The 27,935-nt window shown below is 38.9% G+C and overlaps 1 protein-coding gene and 1 non-coding gene across 3 annotated transcripts in view; one reads left to right on the top strand and one right to left on the bottom strand.

Annotated features, from left to right (window-relative positions):
• NCK1 (NCK adaptor protein 1) overlaps positions 1–27,935 on the top strand; it is a 74,777-nt gene that overhangs the window by 8,008 nt on the left and 38,834 nt on the right. The window lies entirely within an intron of this gene.
• TRNAG-CCC (transfer RNA glycine (anticodon CCC)) lies at positions 18,118–18,190 on the bottom strand. Its single transcript has one exon. It is a non-coding gene; the product is annotated as a tRNA-Gly (tRNA).

The raw sequence follows: 27,935 nt of genomic DNA, 5'->3' as shown, positions 1-27,935 counted from the left end.
TATCTCTGTTACTTTTTGATGTGTATATTCCAGAGTTGTTTCTGTAAATATATAAACTCATGCTAACTTAAAAATAGGATCACATGCTACATCTTGTTTTCTAACTTGTGTTTTATAAACATCCTTTTAAGTCAGTATGAAAGTGGAAAGTGAGAGTGAAAGTCACTTGGTCATTGGTGTCTGACTCTTTGCGACCCCATGGACTATATATAGTCCATGGAATTCTCCAGACCAGGTTACTGGAGTGGGTAGCCTTTCCCTTCTCCAGGGGATCTTCCCAACCCATGGATCAAACCCAGGTCTCCTGCATCGCAGGCAGATTCTTTACCAACTGAGCCACAAGGGAAGCCGAAGAATACTGGAGTGGGTAGCCCATCCCTTCTCTAGCAGATCTTCCCGACCCAGGATTTGAACCGGGGTCTCCTGCCTTGCAGGCGAATTCTTTACCAACTGAGCTATCAGGGAAGCCCTGAGTCAGTATATCTAAGTTTATAAAGATTCTAGAGTCAGGCAACTTAAATTCCAGTATGGGTATACTTCATCACTAGGTAGACTTCATCACTGTTTGGGCTTAAGCCTTTTTTAAACTTATTCTTCAGAAGAGTATTATAAGTTTACATGATAAAGTTAGCTTAAAATTCAACATTCAGAAAACTAAGATCATGGCATCTAGTCCCATCACTTCATGGCAGATAGATGAGGAAACTGGAAACAGTGACAGACTTCATTTTTTTGGGCTCCAAAATCACTGCAGATCGTGACTGCAGCTGTAAAGTTAAAAGACGTTTACTTCTTGGTAGAACAGTTATGACCAACCTAGACAGCATGTTAAAAAGCAGAAGCATTACTTTGCCAACAAAGGTCTTTCTAGTCAAAGCTATGGTTTTCCGGTAGTTATGTATGGATGTGAGAGTTGGACTATAAAGAAAGCCGAGCACCAAAGAATTGATGCTTTTGAACTGTGGTGTTGGAGAAGACTCTTGAGAGTCCCTTGGACTGCAAGGAGATCCAACCAGTCCATCCTAAAGGAGATTAGTCTTGGGTGTTCATTGGAAGGATTGATGTTGAAGCTGAAACTCCAGTACTTTGGCCACCTGATACAAAGAGCTGACTCATCTGAAAAGACCCTGATGCTGGGAAGGATTGAGGGCAGGAGGAGAAGGGGATGACAGAGGGATGAGATGGTTGCATGGCATCACCAACTCAACGGACATGAGTTTGAGTAAACTCTGGGAGTTGGTGATGATCAGGGAACCCTGGCGTGCTTCAGTTCCTAGGGTTGCAAAGAGTTGGACATGACTGAGCAACTGTACTGAACTGAAATTACACGATAATTCATGAATCCTCTTAACTGCTAAGCAATGTTTGGTGCACATTAAGAGCTTTACAGTCAGTTTCTAGGTGTAAAATAACAAGGTTCAAAGATAAAGAGGTTTTAAGTGTTGATAACGGTTGCCAAACTATTATTCAGAAAAAAAATACCGATTTATCTATTTACCAACAAAGTGTTCCTTGTGTTTGCATTGTTATTCTAATTTTTGTCAACCTGGTAGATTAAAAACTGGCAGAACTGGAAAGGAGACAAATCTACAAATATAATTTGGGATATTTTAGCATAACTGAGTAATTAATTAATAGAATACTATTAATAATTATTATTAATAGTAGAACAACTACATACTCTTAGATCATTATACAAAAGATTTCTGTGTAAAGATGGATGAGTGAAAGATGCATTGACTTTTACTCCCCTCCAAAGCCTACCAAGATTACCATATAGAATTATTTTTTATAGATTTGAACTGTACGGGTAAAGAAAATGGAAGAAGCAATGAAATTTGGAAGCTGGAAAGCAACAGACTGATAGAAACATCTTCAGTTCAGTCGCTCAGTTGTATCTAACTCTTTGTGACTCCATGAACCACAGCATGCCAGGCCTCCCTGTCCATCACCACCTCCTGGAGTCCACCCAAACTATGTCCCATCGAGTCGGTGATGCCATCCAATCATCTCATCCTCTGTCGTCCCCTTCTCTTCCTGCCCTCAATCTTTCCCAGCATCAGGGTTTTTCCAATGAGTCAGCTCTTTGCATCAGGTGGCCAAAATATTGGAGTTTCAGCTTCAACATCAATCCTTCCAATGAACACCCAGGACTGATCTCCTTTAGGATGGACTGGTTGGATCTCCTTGCAGTCCAAGGGACTCTCAAGAGTCTTCTCCAACACCACAGTTCAAAAGCATCAATTCTTCTGTGCTCAGCTTTCTTTATAGTCCAACTCTCACATCCATACATGACTACTGGAAAAACCATAGCCTTGACTAGACAGACCTTTGTTGACAAAGTAGTCCCTGCTTTTTAGTATACTGTCTAGGTTGGGCTAAGAAACATCTTAGTAGACTTAAAAATGTTCAGTCCTAAACTGGAAGTGGGAAAATGGAAAAGAATCCTCAGGCTCAGGAATTTGTATCATCAGGTATTCTTGTGGAAAGAGGAGGCAAGAGTAGTACTAAAAATAGGATTATTTGAAAACCTGTTTAAGGAGCCAGCTCAGTCAATTCTAATAGCCAAAAAAGTAGAAATAGCCCAAATGTCCATCACTTGATAAATGGTAAATAAAATGCATATTATAATAAAAGTAGTGAGACTCATATATGTTGTAACATGAATGAACCTTAACAATATGCTTATGTGAGAGAAGCCAGTCACAAAAGACCGCATATTTTGTGATTCTATTTTGTATGAAATGTCTTGAAAATACAAATCTATAGAGATACAGAGTAAATTAGTGGTAGCCTAAGACTGGGAATTGGGGAGATAAGAGGGAGATGAGAAATGACTGCTCAAGGGTACAGATTTCTTTTTGGTGTAATGAAAATGTTCTAAAACTGTGATGGTTATACAGCTGAATATACTAAAATCTTTGAATTGTATTCTTTAAATTGGTCACTTTTATAGTATTTGAATTATATCTCAGTAAGCTATTAATTACAAAAAAAGGCAGCATGAGCCTAGATATATTTGTACAGCTAAGTGACTGCCCTCTTTACTACCTCAGCAGAAGACTGAAGGTTTATCCTCTACAGTGGATAAAATGCAGTGTCTCAGAGAGGAATAGATACTAGATATAATTGAAGACCAGGTATCCTACAGAGAACACACTTGGATTATGTAAATGTGCTCAATGTTAGAACCTTATTGAAGTCTCTTCTCTTGGGGGCCCAGAATCTTGACAGTCAAGTAGGAACTTAGAGCAGGGGTCCCAAGCCTCCAGGATCTAATGCTTGATGATTTGAGGTGAAGCTGATGTAATAATAATAGGAATAAAGTGCACAATAAATGTAATGCACTTAAATAATCCTGAAACTATACCTGATCCATGGAAAAATAGTCTTCCATGCAATCAGTCCCTGGTGCTAAAAAGGTTGGGGACTGCTGACTTAGAGGATGATTCTTGGTTAGAACCAAGAAGAAAAACTCTTTAAATTATACACAGTCAGTTTTTAGGGCCCAATTTTTAAATATGAACAAATCAAGGATTACCAGGTTAATGAGAAAAACTTTTTTAATACAGGAGACCAAAACAAATAGAAAAAAAGAATTTGGAGCAATGAGAGCAAAAAGAAAAAAAAAAAAAGCTCTTGAAAATTAGAGGGTAGTAGCAAGAAGAAAACACTCTAGAAGAATAGAAGTTAAAGTAGAAGCAAGTGCAAGTCAGTCAGTCCTGTCTGACTCTTTGTGACCCCATGGACTGTCCACCTCCTCTGTCCATGGGGATTCTCCAGCAAGAATACTGGAGTGGGTTGTGTGCCCTCTTCCAGAGGATCTTCCCGACGTAGGGATTGAAGCCAACTTTCCTGCATTGCAGGCGGATTCTTTACTGTCTGAGTCACCAGGGAAGCCCTAGAGTAGACCTTGGATAAAGTAGAGGAAAAGATGGAAAACAGATTAAAAGAAAACAGCAATACAATTCAAAAATCGGTCCAGGAGATCAACTTCCAAGTAACAAAAATGCTGGCAAGAGAACAGTGTAGAGAAGAAATATTCATGAAATATTTAAAAAAAAAACACCCAGAGAGTTCAGGAACATCATTTTGCATTGTGAGAGATCCTCTGAGTACTCAAGGAAAATGAATGAAAAAAGATAAACGTACTTGGAATCAGTGTCTAGTCAGGAAAATGAAGACCGTACTACTTATAACAGAATTTTATAATACAAAGAATTGTTTAGCCATACGTAATGGGTTGAGTTGTATCCCTGCAAAATGATATTGAAGTCCAACCTACAGTACCTCAGAATGTGTCCTTGAAAAGAGGCTTCAGAGGTAATCAAGTAAGAAGGTAAGGTCATAGAGTGTTTTTTAAGCCAGTATGACTGGTGTTAAGATTTTTTTTTTCCTTGGATGTGGACTATTTTTAAAGTTTTTACTGAATTTATTACAATATTGCTTCTGTTTTATGTTTTGGATTTTTGGCTGCAAAGCATGTGAAATCTTAGTTCCCGACCATGGATTGAAGCAGCGCCCCTACACAGAAAGGCAAAGTCTTAACCGCTGGACTACCAAGGAAGTCCCAACTTGTGTTCTTTAAAAACAGTTGGGAAATTTAGACATAAATCCGAACACAGGTATGCATAGAGGGAAGATGGCTTACAAGCCAAGGAATGCCTGCCTTGTAGAAGCTAGGAGAGAGTCCTGAAACAGATGCTTCTTAGTACATTCAGACAGAGCAGGCCAATACTTTGAGTTTAGACTTGTGGCCTCCACAGCTGTGAGAAGGATTTCTGTTGGAAGCCAGCCTAGTTTGTGTTATTTTGTTACAGCCGCCCTCAGAAACTAATAGACTAGGTAATTAGAGGGCTGAAAAGGCAAAAAGGGAACTTTCAGATATCACAAAGATAATTAACTGTAGGAAGTAATTTCTAGCCTGCCCTTAGGTTTGGGAGAACAAAGAGATTGGAATTATAAGAAATATTGAAGAGTGACCCTGAGGCACTGGAACTCAAACTTCTAAGAAATCGCTGTGTGCTCAGGAAGTAAAAATATTTTAGGAGACTTGATGAGGTTGATCTGGAAATGGCAGGAGAAACATAAAACTTGTTAACCGAAACCAGTTGCTGATAGTAGAGTAATTGCTATTGCCAGAGTTAAGGTTGACAGTTGATACTGAGCTGAAGGAGTATCTCCCTATTTCCTCCTTCAGTCTTCCAGTGTCCTGCTAGTGTCCCCTTGGGCAGAGTCTTAACAGGAAGCCAGCTAGCAAAGAAATGTGATTTTCAGGGTTCCAGCCCCTACGGAGCAGACTGGTGAAGAGTAGGTTTGAACTCTGGGACAATAGCTTACTAACCAACAGACACTGAAGTATGTTATTGTGAAAGTTTGGAATACATGGGCCAAAGAATATCTGTAAACTTCCAGAGGGGGAGAAATGGGTCTATCAACTTCAGAGATTGAGTATTCTCAACTGCAACCTCTCAAGTCAGAAGACAGTGAGCAATGCCCTCAAATTCTGGAGGAAAATTATTTCCAAGCTAGAATCCTTTATCCAGCCAAATTATTGCGCACAAGTATAGAATGTAGACATTTTGAGTCATGCAAGGTTTCCAAACATTTCTCTTCCTCACTAATGCTATTGTGTGATTTGCTCCACCCACCAAAAGGAAGGAGTAAACGTCAATGAGAGAAGAAGGTGAGCAATATAGAAGCAGGAAATAAAATTCTAAAGGGACACGTGGGATCCTTAAGGTGATAAAGAGAATTCCCTTAATGCTAACTGATTGCTAAGTGAAAGAGCAGTGAGTCTGGATTTGAATGGCTGAGAAGGCCCTTGTAGTTTTATGACAATGAAACTGTTAGAATACCTTGTGTCTGTATCTCTTAATTTAGGCAGTCGGCAAAGAATTTGAAGTTGATTTAGTGATGTCTTTTGCTTACTTAGTTGAAGCCTAAGAGCTTCATTTTAAGAACTGGAGTTTAGAGCTCCATTCTGAAATTACTTTTCTTGTACTGACCCTTAGTTTAATCATGTCGTGTGATTATACATAGTATTGGTATGTGGTTGACTCATAAATTTATGTCTATGCAAGACCTCTGCTCCAAGGTCCAGAGTCATATATTATATCCATTATCTATTACTTTGTAAATGCCACTCCAAAACTGAGTGGTTTAAAACAATGATTATTTTATTTTGTTCATAGGTCCATGTTTAGGCAGGATTTGGGTAGAGATGACTTGTCTCTGTTCCATGAGATATCATCTAAAGGTGGCTTATTCATGTTGCTGACAAGTTGATAATAGTTGATTGGGAGTTCTGTGGCTGGCTATGGGTTGGGGACCTTGTTTCCTCTCCTATTACCTAGGGCTGTTTGGGCTTCATCATAGCATGATGGCTGGACTCCAAGAACAGGCATTTTTAGAGTGTCCAGCAGAAGCTCTGACAGTTTTTATTATGACAGCCTTGGAAGTCACGTAGCTTCACTTCTGCATAGTAATAAGTGTACCAGTGTTCAAGGCTAGGGAAATTGACTGTCTCCTCCTCCCTCCCCCCCATTAAGAGGTGGTGTCTAAATCATAGAGAATCATGCAGTATTGAAAAATACTGTTTCAACCATCTTTGGAAAATACAGTATGCCACATATATCAAACTGTTTCCTTGCTATTGCCACTTGTATATCTTAGAGATTTTGAACTTAAAACAGTCAAAATGAATTCTTGATTTCTTACTCTTAAATTGCACCCTTTCCCTTCTTTCCTCCATTAGTTCATTCCTTTTTCATTTCATTAAATGGTATTGCCATTCACCCAGTAGCTTGCTTTCTTTACCTCCCATACTTCTAATCCTTCCTGTCTCTTCGAACTCCAGATACATCTTGAATTCTTCTATTCTTTATCTACACAGTCACCATAACATTAAAGTCCAGGCTACCAAGCCACCATCATCATTTCACTTGGACTCTTGTCAGTATTTATTTGAGATATGATTAACATTTTATTAGTTTCAGGTATGCCATGTAATGATTCATATCTTTAAAAAAAATTGTGGTAAAATGCACATAACAAAATTTACCTTTCTAACCAGTTTTAAGTGTATATAGTTGAGTATTGTTAAGTAAATTCACGTTGTGCAACCAATCTCCAGAACTTTTCTGCCTTGCAAAAACAAAACACTGCACTCACTAAACAGCTTGCCATTCTCCCATTCCCCCAATGTCTGGCACCCACCTTTCTCCTTTCTGGTTCTTTTTCTGTTTGTTTGCTCTCATGTAAGTGGAATCACTGGCTTTTTTTTTTTTTAATGGCTGCATTATTTCACTTAGCATGGTCTTCATGTGCAAAATTTTCTTCCTTTTTAAGGCTGATAATATTCCATTGACTATATATACTACATATTGTTTATCCATCTGTTGATGGACACTTAGTTTGCTTCCACTTTCGGCTATTATAAATAATGCTGTGAACATGAATGTACAAATGCCTGTTCAAGTCTCTTCAGAAATTGCTGGACCACATGATAATTCTCTGGTTTTTTGAGGAACTGCAGCACTTTCTTTTGAGGAACTATCTTTCCTCCCTCCCTTCACTCCTTTCTTGATAGTAGCTATCCTAATGGATATGAGGTGACACCTCATTGTGGTTTTGATAGTTGTTTTCCTAATGATTCATGATGTTGAGCACCTTTTCATGTGCATGTTGGTCATTTGTATATATTTAGTTGTTGTTGTTAAGTCACTAAGTCCTGTCTGACTCTTTGCGACCCTACCTCATTCTCTGCAGAACGCTAGGCTCCTCTGTCCTTCCCTATCTCCCTGAGTTTGTTCAAATTCATGTCCATTGAGTCAGTGATGCTGTTTAATCATCTCATCCTCTGTCTCTCCCTTCTTTTATCTTTAGAGAAATGTCTGTATAAGTATTGTATTTAAAATTTTTGTTGGTGAGTCTTAAGTAGTCTAATGGACCAGTTTATATTTCTACTGTTTTATTTTTTCCTTTAACTAATTTTTTACCAGTGGTCAAAGAATGGTTTTTAAGATTTCTGTATTAATTGTGATATGCTAACAGCTCTATTAAGCAACAAATCTTAAGTGGCTTAACATGATGGAAGTTTATATTACTTTCTCACGTCAGTCTACTGTATATGTACTTTGGAGGAGCTGTTACTAAATCATGCCTGACTCTTTTGTGACCCCACGGACTGTAGCCTGCCAGGCTCCTCTGTCCATGGGATTTCCCATGCAAGAATACTGGAATGGGATGCCATTTCCTTCTCCAAGGGATCTTCCCAACCAAAGACGCAAACCCATATTTCCTGCATTGGCAGGTGAATTCTCTACCACTGAGCCGCTAGGGCAGCCCCTGTGTGAATAGAGGAGGAGTGGGGCTACCTCTATGCAGTTAATTCAGAGGTGTAGGCTCCTGTATCTTTTTAAGTTATCACCATCACATCACAATGTAGCTTTTGAGATGGTCTTGAAAAGGGGAGCAAGTATGGAGGAAGATTCTGGGATCTGCTCAGAAAGTGGCATATATCACTTTCACCCACATTTCATTGGTCAGAACTGAGTCCCATGACTCCGCCTAACTACAGAGGCCGCTGAGAAATGTTGAATAGTTGTTGTACTAATGAGAAAACATAGATATTCATGAGCAGTAGCTCTTCAGTCTCTGTCACAGTATGTATCAGATTAGAACTCCCCTGATTAAGGGCTTCCCGGGTGGCTCAGTGGTAAAGGATACGCCTGCCAGTATAGGAAATGCAGGTTCAATCCCTGAGTCTGGAAGATCCCCTAGAGTAGAAAATGGCAATGCACTCCAGTATTCTTGCCTGGAAAATCCCATGGACAGAGGAGCCTGGCAGGCTGCAGTCCATGGGGTTGCAGAGTCAGACATAACTGAGTACAGCACAGCACAGCCCCTGATTAAAACCCTTTAATAACTTATTACCCACAGAATAAAATTAGCCTATTTCTGTTCCAACCTTATTTTGTACCACTTCCCCCTTATTATTCTCACGTTATATTAGAATAGGTCATTCTCCATAACATGCCAAACATTTTTCTTGCTGGAACCTGTGTGTTTTGCAGTTTCCTTTGCTTGAAGCACTCTAAATATTTAGATAACTTCCTCATTTTCATCTTTGTTATCAGCTTAAAATCCATTTCTAACTAAAATCCCAAAGAAAAATAGCTCTCCTATTCTCTATCTTTTAGGACAGCACTATGTTTATATCTGTACAGCATTTACCACAATCCTTAATTTTATTTGGAAAAAAAAAATGTTTGCTTTAAGTAAAGCAAGAGATGTCTTTTTCACTTTTGTACCCCTCCAATATCCAGCCAGTGCTTAGCGCACTCTCGTCATTCCGTCAGACTGAAATGGAGAGGTTGGAGTGAATTAATTATAACAAACACTTCTAATGGTAGTTTAGGTGAATTGCTGAGGGCTTGGATTTTAGTGGTGGCAGTGCCAATGGAACAGAAAAGGATGGACAAGAAAGGAAAAATGAATGCAACTTGCTGTGTGTCTAAAGTGGGGAGTCTCGGTAGAGGGAATGATAATGGTTTGTAATTTACAGATGAGTAAGGAGGACAGAGGAGCCTGGGGGGCTGCAGTCCATGAGGTGGCGAAAAGCTGGACATGACTCAGCACAGAGAGGATAGAAGGGCTGGCATTTGGAGTTAATGATGGGTTGGGATTGGTACGTGTTGAGTTTGACGTGGTAGCAAGACTTTCATGTAGAAATATTGAGGAACTTGGATTAGAGCACACCGGTGAAATTTTAGATCTGGGAATCAGTTGACTAAGGTGGTAAGATGAAGCCATGAAAATGGATGATCTACTGAGAGTGTATATACTGATAAGAGCAAGGGAAAAAGAAAAAAAAAGAGACGCCAGATATGGAAATCAGGAGTAGGTAGAGAGGGAGGAGGAGAACCAACTTAATACAGGGTTAAGGAAGCCAAGGCATTTCAGGAAAGAAGGAAGTTTAACTTGACTGCAGCTAGTGTGGCTATTCCTTGTGATGGCAATATTAATGTCTGCTTCATAAGCTCATGGTGGGGATTATTAACATATTATATTAAAAGCACTTAGTGTACTTGCTCTTTTCCTTAAGTGCCCAATAAATGTTTTGAAGTGAAATTCAATAACAATACAGTTAAGCATCAAGGAGACATTAAGTAGTTTGTAGAGGAAGAAAAGACTTTTCCGTTTACTGTAGCATCTTTTCTTTAGATGTACTTTCTTTTTAAATGTTGTAGATAACATTTATGAATTTATTTTGAAGTGTTTTTAGTAGGAATTTTCTGACCTGAAAGTATGCAGAATCATAGCAGTACAATGACAGTTCATCTGTTCATGCTTCTTAACCACATCCTTTTACTGACTCTTACTCCAGATGCATTTATAATGCAGGTGCTTCTTTGAAAGGCATTGTCCTTTAAACTGGGTTGAGATTAAATTCTTATTTAACATTGAAATTAAATGAAGGTATATTTAAAATGGAAGCGTAGTTTAATATGTCAAATTGTATTAACTTCAAAGAGCACTTGACTTTTGGTAGTGGAACTTAGTTAGAGGTAGTGTGACGAAATTCCAATTCCTTTTATGTAGTTGCCACAAGATTCTGTCTCCAGATATCAAGTAAGAGACCCCACGAGGAAAGGTGTGGGAGCTTTCCTGCATTCATTTTTTTAATTGTCTTTTTGTTTAGGGGTTTTTTTGGCAGGTTAGCTGCCAACAAACAGTTTGATTGTTCCATAGCTTGCCTGACGAGTTTCTCTTTTTTTTTCTTTTCTTATCTTTGCATGTGTTATTATGAAAAAAAGTAAATTATTGTTGCCTTTTCATGATCAATAGCAATCTGTAAGTAAGAGTAGTAGTTTGGAATAAAGGGTAAGGAAAAAAGTCTGAGAGGCAAGGAAAGATGTGTATAAAGTGAAGGAGGGGAAGAGAAAAGGAAGCTGAGAGATAATTGGTGAATGGAGCTTCTAAAGGTTTATCTTTTGCTTTGCCTCAAGTTTCAACTTGCAGTGAATTAGCAGTTGAAAATTGTGTTGCCAGTAGCATGTAATTGATGACTTTTAGGTCATTTGCTACCTGGAATGGACATAATTTCCTTATAAAATTCAGATATAACTATCATTAAGTTAGGTGGGATAGGGCAGGAAAGGATGATTATGTAGCAGGCACTGTACTGTTTTACATATTAGTTTGTTTAATCTTCACAACGGCTCTGTAAGTAGATGTTATCAAAGCACAGAGAGTTTAAGTAACTTGCACATGGTCACACACTTAATAAGTGTCAGAGCTAGAATTCAAGCTGCGATGTCTCTGTTTTCTTGTAGTTCATCTTTTATTCATCCCTTTGCTTCATTTTACAGTCTCAGTCAGTCCCTGGGCCCTGTTGACATTTTAAAGAAAAGCTTACTGAGATACAGTTCCTATACATACAGTTCACCTATTTAAAGTGTACCAGTCTGAAATCAGTCACAGAAAGAGAAATGAGAAAAAGATGATTACATAGAGACTTAACAATATGCTACTAAAAAACCAGTGGATCACCAATGAAATAAAAAAAATACCTTGAGATAAAATGTCCAATTCAGTAGCTTTTAGTACTGTCACAGTTTTGTCGCCAGTACCACATAGAACATTTATACCACCCCTGAAAAGAAACCCCATTCCTGCTGTCACCGTCTGACCAACCGTACCCCCAGTTCTCCAGTAATCTACTTCCTGTCTCTAGATTTGTTCATTCTGGGCATTTCATATAAATGGAATCATACACTATGTGGTCTTTTGTGGCTGGCTTCTTCTCATAATGTTTTTAAGGTTCATCCATGTTATAACATGTATTTAGTACTTTGTTAATTCATTAGTACTTTATTATTTTTATTACTGAATAGTATTCCATTGTATGGATATACCAGATTTAGCCTTTTTCATCAGTTGATGGACATTTGGGTTGTTTCTCCCTTTTGTCTATTAGGTAATACTGTTAGGAACATTCATGTATGAATTTTTTTATTATGGTTAAAATATACATAACATAGAATTTACCATTTTAACCATTTTTAAGTATTGTTCTTTGGCTTTAAGTATATTCACAGTGTTGTGCAACCATCACTACCAGTTAGTTCCAGAGCGTTCCATCTTCCTCAGTTGGAACTCGGTGCCCATCACACACCTAACTTCTCAGTCTCGCATTCCCCCTGCCCTGGTGACCACCGTACTGTGTCTCTACGTATTTGACCTAGGAACCTCATTTACAGTTTCCTTTTGTGGTTGGCTTATTTCACTTAGCATAATGTCTTCACATTGTAGCACATCATTTTTTAAGGCTGGTAATATTCCATTGATTGTATATATCGTATTTTATTTACCCATTCATCTGTTGATGGACTCTGGTAGCTTCCACTTTTTGGTTATTGTGAATAGTTCTATGTGAATATGTGTGTACAAATATCTATTCAGGATTGTGCTATTATTTCTTTTGAGTGTATCCCAAGAAGTAGAGTTGTTTGATTATATTTTCAATTTTTAAGGGACCCCAAACTTTTCTGCAGTGGCTGTACCATTTCACTTTCTTACCAGTAATGCACAAGGGTTCTGAATTCTCCATGTCTTCACCAGTACTTGTTATTTTCAGTTTTTTGATAGGATTAGCATCCTAATGAGTGTGAGGTCGTGGTATCTCGTTCGGTCACTAAGTTACACATGACTCTTTGTGACCCAGTGGACTGCAGCACACTGGGCTTCCCTGTCCTTCACTATGTCCCAGAGCCTGTTGCCCCTTCTCCTCCTGCCCTTGGTCTTTCCCAGCATGAAGGGCTTTTCCAAAGAGTCAGCTCTTTGCATCAGGTGGCCAAAGTACTGGAGCTTCAGCTTCAGCATCAGACCTTCCAATGAATATTCAGGGTTGATTTCCTTTAGGATTGATTGGTTTGATCTCCTTGCTGTCCACGTGATTCTCAAGAGTCTTCTCCAGCACCACAGTTCAAAAGCATCAATTCTTCGGCACTCAGCCACCTTTATGGTACAATTCTCACATCTGTACATGACTGCTGGAAAACTATAGCTTTGACTACATGGACCTTTGTTGGCAAGGTGATGTCTCTGCTTTTTAATATGCTGTCTAGGTTTGTCATAGCTTTTCTTTCAAGGAGCAAGTGTCTTTTAATTTCATGGCTGCAGTCACTGTCTGCAGTGGTTTTAGAACTGAAGAAAATAGTATCTGCCACTGTTTATATTTTTTCCCCCATTTATTTGCCATCAAGTGATGGGACCTGATGCTATGATCTTAGTTTTTTGAATGTTGAGTTTTAAACCAGTGGCAGATTTTATTTGATTTGCATTTTCCTAATGATTAGTGATGTTGAACTTCTTTTCTTGTGCTTGTTGGCATTTGTATATATTCTTTAGAGAAGTGTCTATTCAGATTCTTTGCACGTTTTTAAATTGGCTTGGTTTTTTTTTGTTATTCACTTGTAAGAGTTCTTTGTATATTCTGGGTGTCAATTCCTTATCAGATATGTGACTTGCAGATATTATCTCCTATGCCAGGATGGATTCCTTTGATGCTCAAAGAATTTAATTTTGTTAAAGTCCAGTTTGTAGACTTTTTCTTGTGTTGCCTGTGATTTAGGTGTTAGATTCAAGAAATTGCTGCCATGTTGTGAAGCTTTCATCCTGTTTTCTTCTAAGGGCTTTATGGTTTTAGTTCTTCCATTTAGGTCTTTGATTCATTTTGGGTTCTTTTGTTTTGTGTATATGGTGTAAGGTAAGGCTTCAGCTTCATTGTATAAATTTTATGTGAATATAGATTGGTGTTTGTAACTAGGAATGGAATTCTTGGGTTATATGCTAACTATATTTAGCTTTTCAAGGAACTGTCAAAACTATTTTCCAAAGTGGCAATGTATAAGTGTTCTAATTTCTCCATGGCTTCTTGAATTCACACTGTATTTCCTTCTGACTGGCTTGTTTCAATATTTTCTAGTTTGGCCTCTTTGGTGTAATTTCTCAGTTCTGCCTATCTACTGCCCCCCTTTCACCAATCCATAATGTTGTTTGTTGTATCATAAAAGTTTCAAACTGAAAGGAATTATAGAGAATCTGGGAAGTCAAATCATTCATTTACAGGTGATAAAACAGAGAAATTAAGAAATTTGAGTCCACGTTATACAGTGGTAATCTCAACACTTGACACCCTCCTTTATGCATAGTTTTTGTTTCCCTTTTCTGTGTCTAAAACTCTGTACATGACTGACTGCCTTAACCAGGTCTCTTCCTCATCCTCTCCGCTAGAACAATCTAAAAGCAGAGTTGCATGTAGGTAATGTATTTGGCAGATGATCTTAGGGAACAAGAGCAAAGGACTAAGGTGAATGAAATAAAAGAAAAGGTGATATAAGTGTGTGTTATTGAATTGCTAAGCGATGTGACAATTAGGACTCAATCCCAGCGGGAGCTTCTGAGGATCTTAATGCTTCTCAGTTTGTCGATTCAGGGATGGTCAGGAGTGAACTGTATCACACCATCTGTCTTTGTTCTCCACCAATAGACAGTTGCTTCAGTGGGGAGTAGATTCTTTCTCCTTCCCTCCCCTATTTTAGGGCTGCCTCCCTATTTTAGTGGTGTCTCCATGGCTTTAAAGAAGCCTCGGGTCACAAAATGAATCACAGTGAATATTGTGGGGGAAGTAAGTCAGAACCTACCCGTAACTATTGGCCTTGGCTTATGCCTAGTGTGGTAGGCAGAATAATGGTCTCCCAAAGATCCTAATCTTCTAAACCTATGAGTATGTTACGTTGCATGGCAGAAGGAACTCTGGATATAGGTTGATTTTTTTCTGGATTATCTGGGTGAACCCAGTGTAATCACAAGGAACCTTATAAGAGGAAGTAGGAGTGTCAGTTTTAGACAGAGGAAAAAAATGGAAAAAACTGTAAAATAAAAAGAAAGGTGAAATAAAAATTATATGAAGGTGAAACATTTTAGAAACAACATATTAAGTATACATTTTGAAGAATTTCAATAAACTTGACTGTTTCATTTCAAAAAATAAATATGACAGTGGAGACAGAGGTCATCACAATGATCTGGCTAGGAGCCAAGGAATATGGGAAGCTTCTAGAAGTTGGAATGGACAGGAATGGATTTTCCCCTTGAACTTTTTGAAGAAATGCAGACTTTTATTTCAGCTTTGTAAAACTTATTTTGAACTTATCTCTAGAACTTTTAAGATAAATTGGTATTGTTTTAAGCCACTAAATATATGGCAGTTTGTTAACATGGCATTAGGAAAATTAATACAGGTAGAATCAAAGGAGAATTGGACCGCATGAAGATGAAAATTTTTCTGATAGACTCTACACCTTGCTTCCAGCCTCGCCTTCAATTCTAGCTGTTTTAGGCTCTCACTGTGTAACAAATTACCATAAATGTCCCTCTTACTCTGCTCAGATCTGATTGTTGTTGTTCAGTTGCTAAGTCGTGTCCATCTCTTTGCCACCTGATAGACTGCAGCCTGCCAGGCTCCTCTGTTCATGGGATTCCCAGGCCAGGAGTACTGGAGTGGGTTGCCATTTTCTTCTTCGGGATCTTCCTGATCCCAGGTATCGAAACCATGTCTCCTGGCAGATGAATTCTTCACACCACTGAGCTACCAAGAAGGGCTGCAGATCTATTTGGACCAAGCATTGATTCTAATCCTTCACCAAGTCACTGAACTCTCAACAGAAATTTACAAAGGGTTGTTGATGCATGCCCTTGGTACTGGCTGCTGCAGCTGGTCTTGAAGCAAGGATTACTATTCAGTCGTTTTCCTCTTCCACCACCCATTCTAGATTTTCCTTATGCTGGCCAGCAGTTCAGCTGCTATAGGTGGCTTGTGACCTCAAGTCCCTACCCTTCCAAACCTGAGGGACTTGAGTCCTTAATGGTCTTACTCTTTTTGGGCCATGGGTGCTTCGATTTCCTGTTTCCTTTGTTAGTCTCAAGCATGGAAAAAGGTTTCAGACAGACTGCTTCCTACCTCCATTGTGTGCAACTCCTAATGATATTCAGAGTCCGTTGTCACAGCTAGTATATTTTATTCCTTTCTTTGTCTGCTGTTCTTTCAACATGAGGAGCCCACAGTGCCCAAGTAGTGGCTGTAGCTTTTTTAAAATGCCAGTTCATCTAATTACATTTCAGTTAGTAGAGTTATATTTACATTAGTCACATTTCAACCAACACAATTGTGATAACAGTTATGTAGAAAATTTTCAGGACCATGAGCACATATAAAAGGAGAGAGCGACTAGGCCTAACATTCAGGAGTTGGGGATGGTCTTTCTAAGGGAATTCCACTTTCTTGGAAATTGGATGGATAAGTTGAAATTAAGTAAAGTGGAGAAGAACATTCCAACCGATAATACGCATACAAAGGCCCTGCATCAAGAAGGTGCTTCTTGCCTTCCTCCTTTTGAAGCTTCTCTTTCTTTGATTTCCATGGTTGTAGCTTTTAGGCTCAGTGGAACCCTTATTGTATCTTCTGGTGCAAGTATTACCCTCAGAACCTCTAGTACAAGAGAGCTTTTGAATTATGGGTATGGGAAATCCAGATTCCACAAGTGAGTTACTGGGATTGATGGTGAAAAAGAGTCCAGCTTTTACTTTTTGGTTTCTGGACTTGTGCATTCTTTAAAAATCTGCCTGCCAGTGCAATAGATGCAAGAGATGTGGGTTCGATCCCTGGCTTGGGAAGATCCCCTGGGGTAGGAAACGGCAACCTGCTCCAGTATTCCTGCCTAGGAAATTCCATGGGCAAAGGAACCTGGTGGGCTACAGTCTATGGAATTGTGAAGAGTCGGACACGAATGAGTGACTGAGCACACATCCATATTCTGGATAATAAGAGATACAACACCTTAGTCACTGGTTCAGTGCATATACTGCATCCTGGAAGACTAGCAGGGTGACTGTTCAGCTGAGTAACATGCCATTCCATTGTTTTGTTAATCTGGTGATTTCCTGATGATGTGATATGTGCTAAGAGCAGTGGATGCTTATTATTAATACTATTTTTCCTTAACTGTTAAGCAGGTCTTTTGGTTTGAGGTGATGTTAAGAGGGATCGCATTTTGGTAAAGCAAACATTGTTAAGCCATTGGATGGTAGTGCTGTATGGAGCCTTTATTGTGATTTCTGAGAGAAAGCATGGTTGAAGCAGGGTAGGCAAACTTGAGCAAGTTTGGAACTGGATAGTTTGAATAGTTTATAACTCCAGGTGAGAGGGGTGGTCTTCAGTTGTTTCTCGTAGTGGCCCTGGAGTGGTTTAGGGCAGGGAGAATACTGGCTTGGTATATGAGAGTGTTTTTTTGATGGAAATGGTTGGCGATATGGGTCCTGGGTTCAGTGTTGTACATCAAAGATGTGCTTCTGTGTTTATTTGCTATCTCTAGGGATTAGGTAGGTAATCCTTGGAGAGCCAGTCCTTCCCTGGGTCCTAAAGGCTCTGCCATACCCGAGCATTAAAAGATATGTTGTTGTTTAGTCACTGAGTTGTATCCAGTGACTTCTGCGACCCTGACCCCACGGACTGTAGCCTGCCAGACTCCTTTGTCCATGGGTTTTCCCAGGCAGGAATACTGGATTGGGTTGCCATTTCCTTCTCCAGGGGATCTTACCAGCCCAGGGATCAAACTTGCATCTCCTACTTTGGAAGGGGATTCTTTACCACTGAGCCACCAGGGAAGCCCATTAAAAGATACAGAAAATTTTAAAACATGATTAATGCATTTCTGCTTTCTTTAGATTTATGCTCTGTTTTATAGTTTTTAATTGAAAATGTATTAATTAAGCGTATTTTGTCTTACTAGGGTAATAAATGCATTAAAACTATAAGCTGAGATCTACCTTTGGATAGCATAATACTTCTATTGTTGCCTGGTCTTATTGTATCATTTCTATTATGATTTTCTTTTAAATTTTTTGTGTAGGAATCCATTCTTAAAAAATAATTATTTATTTGTTTGCACCTGGTCTTAGTTGGGACACAAAGGATGTTCGATCTTTGTTGTGTCATATGGAGTCTTCAGTTATGCATGTGAACTCTTAGTTGTGGCATGTGGGATCTAGTTCCCTGACCAGGTATTGAACCTGGGCCCCCTGCATTGGGAGCACAGAGTCTTAGCCACTGGACCACCAGGGAAGTCCTTTGGAGTCCCATTTTTAAGTTTTAAAAGATTTAAAAGATGTTTTATTGATGATTTCAATATTGTGGTCGGAGAAGGTAGTCTTAGACATAAGTTCTTTGAAATTTTGTGTTTTTTGTGACTCTGTAATCAATTTTTTAGTTCCATGTGTACTTGAAAATAATTATATCATTGTATTTTTGTTTAATGGAAAGTTTTCTATATAACCGTTAGATTAAACTTGATAGTTTTGTGGATCTATTCTATATACTTATTCTGATTTATCAGTTTTTAATACAAGTAAATTAGCAGTTCATGCAGTGGATGAAGATTGATTTTTTCTTATAATTATATTAGTTTTGCCTTACTTAAGAGTGAGGTATGAATAAAGTTTTGATGCATTTTATTAGTTTATTTATGCTTTTTTATTTTTTGCCACCCCATGCAGCTTGTGAATCTTAGTTCCCTGACCAGGGATTGAACCCAGGCCCTGATAGTGCTCAAAGTGCTGAATCCTAACCACTGGACAGCCAGGGAATTCCTGTTTATTTATACTTCTTTTACTGCATACCATACCTCTCCATACCTATTAATGTTGTCATAATACTGTTTTGTCTGATACTAAGATTTCTGCATCATCTTTTTTCTGTGTTAGTGTTTGCCAAAATATTCTAAAATTTATTTTCAGCCTGTTTCTCCTATAAACAGCTTTTAGTTAAATTTTGTATTTTATTTTTATATCAAATTTGATAACTTCTTAGAAATGAGCTAAACACATTTACATCTAGTAGACTGAATTTTTCATTGATTTGTTTACCACTTTTACTTCTCTTTTTCTGTCTTTTGATGAGTTGATAATTGAATACTACTTATAACTCAGTTTATAACAAAGTGGGAATATGGAATTACGTATTGACCTCATTGCCTCAGATACCAAATCCTCATGTGGCATCAGCCTCAGTCACTAGATCCTTGTGTACCTAATATGCTAGGGAACTGGGTGATAACAGTGATAAATACTGTTTTTATCTCAGTAGTGATGGTATTTCTGAAAGTAGATTTGGAAGCTTTTGCCCTTCAAAACTGCAAAAGAAGGGAAGGGATGGGGAAGGGAGGAACGAAAAACAGTTAGTAAGATTTTTGTATTTAGCATGTGTTTCTTTTTAATAACAAAATAAGTACATGCATATCCTATATAGCCTTTTGGCTTTACCATACTAACATTTCTTCACCAGTATCTGCAGGGACCCATATAGTTTTAATAATTGGTTGGATTAAGTTTTTAGAATGGGTAATATATGCCTGGTCTATAAAACCAATGATAGATAAAATAAAAAGAATTTTAAAAAGTAAAACCTTGTTTGAAAAAATGAGATGAATTTATATGTGGGAGTAAGTAGTAGATTAGAAGTAAGACTTGCAAAGTGGGGTCGAAGCCTTGGCTGTACCAGGGTTTAGATACGGAAATAGTTGAGGTGGTCCTGAATTCGTGTCCTGTAAGATCATAGAGACTGAGAGTCACACTTGATACTGTAGACCAGAGCTAAGGATACTGAGTAAAACCAGACATAGGGGTGGGTTGCCTTACTTGTCATGGGGAGGTGCACTACAACTGCCTGCTGCTGCTGCTGCTAAGTCGCTTCAGTCGTGTCCGACTGTGTGTGACCCTTAGACGGCAGCCCACCAGGCTCCGCCGTCCCTGGGATTTTCCAGACAAGAGAACTGGAGTGGGTTGCCATTGCCTTCTCCAACTGCCTGCTACTTGAGAGTAAAACTTAAATGGTCAAAGCTAAGTCCAAATTGACATTATATTTTTTATTGTGATTGCCATGTGCTGAGCTCAGTTGGGGAGTTCTATTATTTAGGAAGAAGAAAACAAAAAGGCAGACAACTAATGGTTCCTGCCATATGGAGGAAATTGTAAGAACTGTGTACAAGAGGATTTCAGATTCCGTAGCGTAAGTATATAAAGAGAAGAAGTTAGATGCATAGTGAAGGGATTGACTAACTCTGCTCAGAGATGTATGGGGAAATAATGAAAAAAAAAAAACAACCATAAATGAGATCATAAAGGATATTCAGGAGTTTGCTGAGTGAGGAAGGGCACTTGTATTGAGGAATGGAATACCATATGAAGGAAGCTTAAATTTATGATGTTGGTTCTGTAAATTTAATTATCACATACATGGTATTCTGTTAAGGTGCCAAGAATATAAAGTGAAATGAGACTTTGGCAAGTTCATCTAAGAACTTGCTGGGTGGGGAGATACTATTTAAGCAGCCTGTTTCAGTCACAGGACACTCAGTGCCTTAATAAATAAAAAATGTGTAAGGGCACAGTGGCCTGCCTTGTGTGCATGCTCAGTCGTGTCCAACGTTTTGCGACCCCCGTGGACTTGAGAGGGTAACAGGCAGGAAGGCCCAGGGGTCTCCAAACGGAGGAAATAGGCTGCAAGTGTCAGACATTTTTTACCTCTCTCTTAAGCGGCAGGAGGAAACAAACTACAAGTGTCAGATTTTTTTTTTCCTTCTCCATACAAAATTAAAAGGAGGTTTCTCTATGGAAATGTTTTTCTTAAGCTATGTTAATGAAACTGTGTATTTGCTTTGGAATTTGCCTTTCTTCAAAATGGTTCCACCTAAGACTAAGTTTTTCTTTTCTCAAACCTTGGTCTAATAATAGGTCAACAAACCAGTACCCATATCAATTGTTTTATGGCTGGGGGATGACACACCTCATGCCATCCTATCTCAAAAATGCATATTGTGGGAGAGGGGCCTGCTGAAACTCTGTCAGCCTTGAGGTGTCTCTCATATCTGATTAATGACTTTCTAACAGACATGCAACAGCTTGCTGAAACTAGCAAGAGGCGGCACTTTCCATCCCCCTTCTGATGTCTTACGTCAGAAGCTTTCTCTGTCCCTTTTTATACTTTAATAAAACTCTGCTATTCAAAAGCAGAGTGATCAAGCCTGGTCCCTGGTCCTGAAGTTAAATCTTCGGAGATCACAAATCTGACACTGTTCACCATAAGCTATCAGACTGTAGCCCACTAAGCTTCTCTGTCCAAGGAATTTTCCAGACAAGAATACTGGAGCCTGGGAGAAGGTGAGGGTGGGATGTTTCGAAAGAACAGCATGTATATTATCTGTGGTGAAACAGACCATCAGCCCAGGTGGGATGCATGAGTCAAGTGCTCGGGCCTGGTGGGCTGGGAAGACCCAGAGGAATCGGGTGGAGAGGGAGGTGGGATGGGGGACCGGGATGGGGAATACATGTAACTCTATGGCTGATTCATATCAATGTATGACAAAACCCACTGAAAAATAAAAAATTAAAAAAAAAAAAAAAAGAATACTGGAGCCGGTTGCCATTTCCTGCTCCAGGGAATCTTCCCGACCCAAGGATTGAACCTGTGTCCTGCATTGATTGACAGGCAGATTCCCACTGTGCCACCTGGGACCACAGTGGAGAGGCACCTAAATCAGCCTTATCTGATGATAAGAGAAATGACTCTTGAATTTAGGTTCCAAAGAAGGAGCAATGCAGAGACAAACATCTTTAAAGGATGCCAAATTGGGAGAGCAGAACATGGACCTTTATGATGGAGCATAGGTGAGAATATGGAAAGATAGGTCTGTATGAAGGTGGTTTTATTATTTTGAGGGCTAGGAGGAAGCATTGAAGGATTTTGAGTAGGGAACTTTAAAGCTCGGATTACTGTGGCTGTAGCATGGAGACCAGGTCATTTACAATTTAATAATTAAACAGAAAATGATAAAAAAAAAAAAAAGGGAAACATTTAGACCTAGGAAGTTTAAATCTATTGTGTTGACCAAGAAAAACATGAATGAACTTTCTGGCCAACCCAATATATAACTTTGCCCCCAAATTTTTAATATTGTAGTAAAATGCATATAATACAAGATTTACCATCCTAAACTTTCCTCCCTGTTTTATTGAGATATAATTGAAATTGAATGCTATGTAAATTTAAGGTGTACAACATAGTGATTTGACATACATATATCATGAGATGATTAGCAGAGTAGATTTAGTGAATATCCATCATCTCATATAGATGCAACATTAAAAAATAGAAAAAAAATTTTCCTTGTGATGAGAGCTCTTAGATTTACTCTCTTAACAATGTTCATCTTTAACTTGCAGCAGTGTTAATTATCTTTATCACGTTTTACATTATGTCCTAGTATTTATTTATCTTTTAACTGGAAGTTTGTACCTTTTGACTGCCTTCATCCAATTCCCTCTCCCCCAACCCCTCTGGTAGCCACAAAACTGGTCTCTTTTTCTATGAGTTTGTTTTGAAGTATAATTGACCTACAACACTATATGTTTCTGATATACAGCATAGTGATTCATATTTCTGTATATTTCAAAATGATCGTGATAAGTCGTTGTCATCTGCCACCATACCAAGGTATTACATTAATTCTTGACATATTTCCCACACTGTATATTTCGTATCTGTGACTCATTTATTTTGTAACTGAGAGTTTATACCTCTTAATCTCCCTCACTTCTCCTGTTCCCCCCACCCCTCCCCTTTGGCAACCACCTGTTTGCTTTCTGTATTTTTCTGTTGTTCTGTTGGTTTGTTTGTTTTCTAGAGTCTGCACATAAGTGAAACCATTCAGTATTTGTCTTTCTCTGTCTGACTGACTTCCCTTAGCATCGTACCCTCTTAGGTCCATCCATGTTGTTGCAAATGCAAGATTTCATCTTTTATATGGCTGAGTAATATTCTTGTGTGTGTGTGTGTGTGTACACATACATATATACCACATTTTCTTTATCCACTCACCTGTTGGTCACTTAGTTTGTTTCCATATCTTGGCTCTTATAAATAATGCTGCAAAAAATAATAGTAATAATGCTGCAGTCAACACAGAGATGTATATATCTTTCTAAGTTAGTGTTTTGATTTACTTCAGGTAAATACCCAGTAGTCAAAATGCTGGGTCATATAGTAGTTCTATTTGTAGGTTTTTGAGGAACCTTGATACTGTTTTCTGTAGAGGCTGTACCAATTTACATTTCTACCAACAAGTGCATAAGGTTTCCATTTTCTGTACATCTTCACCAGTAATTATTTGTCCTTTTGATAATAGCCATTCTGGCAAATGTGAGGTGACCTCTGAGTGAAGTCCTAAATCTATTTTGGAATGAAAATTACACATGGAGGCCTTGAGGGGAAAGTAGAATTAAGTGCAGCAGTTTAATGTGAAAGATGCCTAAATGTTATGATTAATTGCATGTTAAATAGGCTGGAATTTCAGGTGACCACGAGTTTGGTGTATGTCAGGAGAATATGGTTGGTAAATTTTACCATAAATATGGTAAAAGTGATGATGTAATCTAAACCTTATTTATACTGTACATTCCTATGTGCTGTGTGTTCCATACTCTTGGAAATATGTACAACTTCAAGTGACACTTTAAGACGTACAATAATTAGAGTATACTAAAGAGTAAGGAGTGGAATACTGAGGTGGTTAATACAGTGAAAAAAAGTTAAAAACCCAAGATAAATATGGTCTTGTTTAGGCCATAAAATTTAAGGGGAAACTTAGGTCATAATTTTGATGCTTAGAAAAAGACTTTGATTTTATCTTATTCAGTTCCCTTATTTTACAGATAAGGAAATGGAGTTTCCTGGAGGTTGATGTGACATTCCCTGAGTCATAGCTAATGACTGAGCAATGTTTAGAACCCAAGTGTGTGGTTAAAAAGGAAATTGAATGTATTATAAGCACGTTTTATTCACAGGGCAGTCAAGCAGGACTGGAACTATGGTGAGACAAGCAACTAAGTTGCCTAGGACACAGAATTGAAGGAAGTACTCATTCTTAGGTGCAGACCTTGCACTTGCAAGATCCTCATTTATCAGCGTAATATATGAACATGATTTAAAATGTGAAATAAGACTAAGAGGTACCTCCCAGCCCAACAATGAGGGATAGCCTGAGGAAGCTAGGTGGGGGGATGGTAGAAGAGAATTGTCCCTTAAGACCTAGCCGTCTGTATACAGTTATCTCACAGTTTGTGAGCACTTGTGGAGCATGGCTTCACTTTCTGAGAACAGTGTAGGGTGTACTGTTGTCAGGCTTGGACTGTTTCCAATTCTTTTCCCTTGAATCAGAGAGTGTAGATTTTCCTTTGTGCTTCTAAAATTGTGTTCACCTACACAACCACCTGGGATTCTCTCAAGCTTGGCTGAAGAGTTAGAGAATCTATAGACAATCCTCATTTCTTCTGTGTTACAGCGCACATACCAATGTGGAGGAAGTTGAGAGATAAGTGTAAAAAAGACATGAGATAAATCAGGTGTTTTACTGTCATAGTCAAGTAAAACTGGTCTCTTTCTGACTCCTTTTTTGTTTTTGAGGGCGGAGTCAGCTAGTTCAACTCCATTCTTCTTGGAAAAAGAACATGTTTCTTTTTGAGAGTCTTTTCCCCCAGCAGTTAGGGGTTAGAGCAGACAAGGCTGAGTAAAATGCCTCCTTCCATGTCTCAGGAAGATAGTTTGTATTTACCAGCACCTCCAGGATGGATGACTCATGGAGTAGAAAAGCTCTCCTCCAGCTATTAGTAGTTTCCTTTTTCGCATTACCCTGTGTGAGGAGAATGAAGCCAGAATGTACAGCCTCTGTCTTAGAACTAGTAAGTATTAACTTGTTACGCTGCTCCTCTGGATCTGTCCTGTTTTAACCTGATACCAAGCTTGCCTTCTTAGGACCATTATATTTTTTGTTTTTTAGGCCTTTGGAATTCAAGACAGGCCATATGTTTTTATATTGCATTTTAAAATAGGTATGTTCTGGCAGCTAAGAGTTTATAAAGTGAAAAGAGAGGCTAAGTCACCATGGAAGCCCAGATAAATGTATAAACAGTAGCAACATACTGGACCTAATTTATGCATGCAGTTGGCATAGTTTGTGATGCTGACTGGAAGTGAAATGTGTTTAAGATAAGTCAGCGTTATAGGTAAAATAATAGTAACAAGAAGTAAAACTTTTCCCACTAGTCTGTAAGCTCTTCCGGGACAGCTTTAGTTTTATAAGCTGGTTCACTGACACTGTGCTTGTCTCACAGTAGGACCTCAAAATAAAACAAAAACCTGGCAAATGTTTACAAGTGAAAGCTTGGTAAAATCAGTGATCTGGTTGTTTATTTTTTAATTTTTTATTTTTTCGTTTATTTTTATTAGCTGGAGGCTGACTACTTTCCCGTGTTGTGGTGGGTTTTGTCGCACACCGACACGAGTCAGCGGTTTGGTCCGCACCTCATAGCACTCGGTGCTGGCCGTCACTAGCCTGCGGCAGTGCCCACACACACAGTCGGTAAATCTGAAAGTGTCTGTGCTTGCTAGTGTTAGCGTTAATCCTCGTCTGGCTTTTTATCTTCTTGTTTTTGTTCATTTTTCTTCCATCTGAAGTCTTCTTTCTTACACTATTCTTTTCTCCTTTAAATTTAATACTTTTTTTTCCTGTCAGTTCAGATGCCTATCATTCTTATATGTTGATCCTTTTAGTTTGTCTTTAACAGAAAGGTACTTTTTTGCTTGTGAAATGAAAAATTCAGAGAGAGATTCTAGATAGAAGAATGATTAGGTTTAGAGACTCAAAAAATGAAACCTAATCTTTATTTGCCTCTCAGCTTCATTGCCAGGTTCCACGTGGTGATGGTTACTCTGAGTATACATGTTCTCAGGTTTTAGTCTGTAGGGAAAAGGGTATCATCCCAGTAACCCCCCTAGACATACTGGGAGTCTTTCAGGATGAACATATTGAAGTTAGTTATTTGGGGATTTCCCCTTCTTCATTGTTTACTGAGAGATCTGTAGCCCAGCCTGACTTCCGGAGCTAGTCACTTGGGTATTGTCACTCTGCTGATTTTTATCAGAAACAGGAAGTTGTCAAGTTATGTGCTAAAGTACAGTAGATTTCTAAAGTTGCATTTGTATTAGCATGGCAGATTTCCCTTTAGAATCACTAGCTGGTTCTTTACTTTTTCCTTGGAAATTATACCTGGCTTCCCCCAAATGGTCATATTTATCATGATCTATATTTATCATGATCTGTATTTATCATGATCTATATACATAGCAGGAGAAGGCAATGGCACCCCACTCCAGTGCTCTTGCCTGGAAAATCCCATGGACGGAGGAGCCTGGCAGGCTGCAGTTCATGGGATCGCGAAGAGTCAGACATGACTGAGCGACTTCACTTTCACTTTTCACTTTTATGCATTGGAGAAGGAAATGGCAACCCACTCCAGTGTTCTTGCCTGGAGAATCCCAAGGATGGGGTCGCACAGAGTCGGACACGACTGAAGTGACTTAGCAGTAGCATAGTGGAGAAGGAAATGGCAACCCACTCCAGTACTGTTGCCTGGAGAATCCCATGGACAGAGGAGCCTGGTAGGCTGCAGTCCATGGGGTCGCAAAGAGTTGGACATGACTTAGCAACTTCACTTCACACTTCACATACACATAGCAAGAGCTTCCCAGGTGGCGCTAGTGGTAAAGAATCCGCCTGCCCGTGCTGGAGATACAGGTTCAGTTCCTGGGTCCAGAAGACCCCCTGGAGGAGGGCACGGCAACCCACTCCAGTATTCTTGCCTGTAGAATCTCATGGACAGAGGAGCCTGGCGGGCCACAGTCCATGGGGTTGCAAAGATTGGATACGACTGAAGTGACTGAGCACTCAAACATATGTAACAAACATTACCCCTTCTCAATGTGTACATATCCTGTACAATATGAAGATTGTTAGCATGACTTAGTGTCATTAATATATAGATAAACCTAATGAATTTATAAAAGTAGATTGGGAAGAGCTTATTTTTAGGTGTTTGGCTTGATGTTTTTCCCACATTTAGATAAGCAGTTCTCTTTAGGGGCTTCCCTGGTGGTTCAGTGGCAAGGAACCCAGAGGAGCCTGGTGGGCTATAGTCATGGGGTCGCAAAGAGTCAGACATGACTTAGCGGCTGAACAACAGTAACAACAGCAACAGCGTTCCTAGAGTGGACCTTAGGGAGTTCGTAAGGCCCAAACTGTTTTCATTAGACTGAGATGTTCAGTTTCTATTTCCACACTGAAATTACTAGAGACTGCTTGAAATGCAATGTTACAAAGATGTCAGCATTTGGAAGATCTGCAAAACTTGGTGACTGTATATTGAGTGATGATACAATACCATATGTGAGTAAAAATAGTTACATTTAAGACCAACCAATTAATGTTTTCTGCTGTATATTTATTTTAGTTTACATACAGTAGGATTCACACTTTGGGGTATAAATGAGATTTGGCATATACTTGGAGTGATGTAATCACAGTGATGTAACACCACAGTGTTAGTACAGAACAGTTCCTTCACCTGCTCAAGAAAAAAAAATTTCCTTCTTGCTTTGTAGTCATACTCTTTTCTCACCATTAACTTGTGACAGCCACTGATCTAGTCTTTGTTGACATTTTTTGCCTTTTCCAGAATGTCACATGTAGCCTTTTGAGTCTGACTCAGTGAGATAGCTGTGTCCTATGGTAAGTTATGTTTAATTCTGCAAGAAGCTGCCAGACTGTTTTCCATAGTGGCTGTGCTGTTTTGCATTCCAACAAGCAGTGTATGGACTGCAGCTGCTCTGCAGCCTCATTCACACCTATTCTTGACAGTTTTTGTGTTCCCTTCTTTCTGTGTTTCACTTGCTTTCCTTGCTCCCTCTTTCCCTTTCTTTC

This window comes from Muntiacus reevesi, chromosome 8 (assembly GCF_963930625.1).
Source record: "Muntiacus reevesi chromosome 8, mMunRee1.1, whole genome shotgun sequence".
NCBI lineage: Eukaryota > Metazoa > Chordata > Mammalia > Artiodactyla > Cervidae > Muntiacus > Muntiacus reevesi.
The sequence above is the reverse complement of the archived record's forward strand: the minus strand, read 5'-3'. Positions and strand labels throughout refer to the sequence as shown.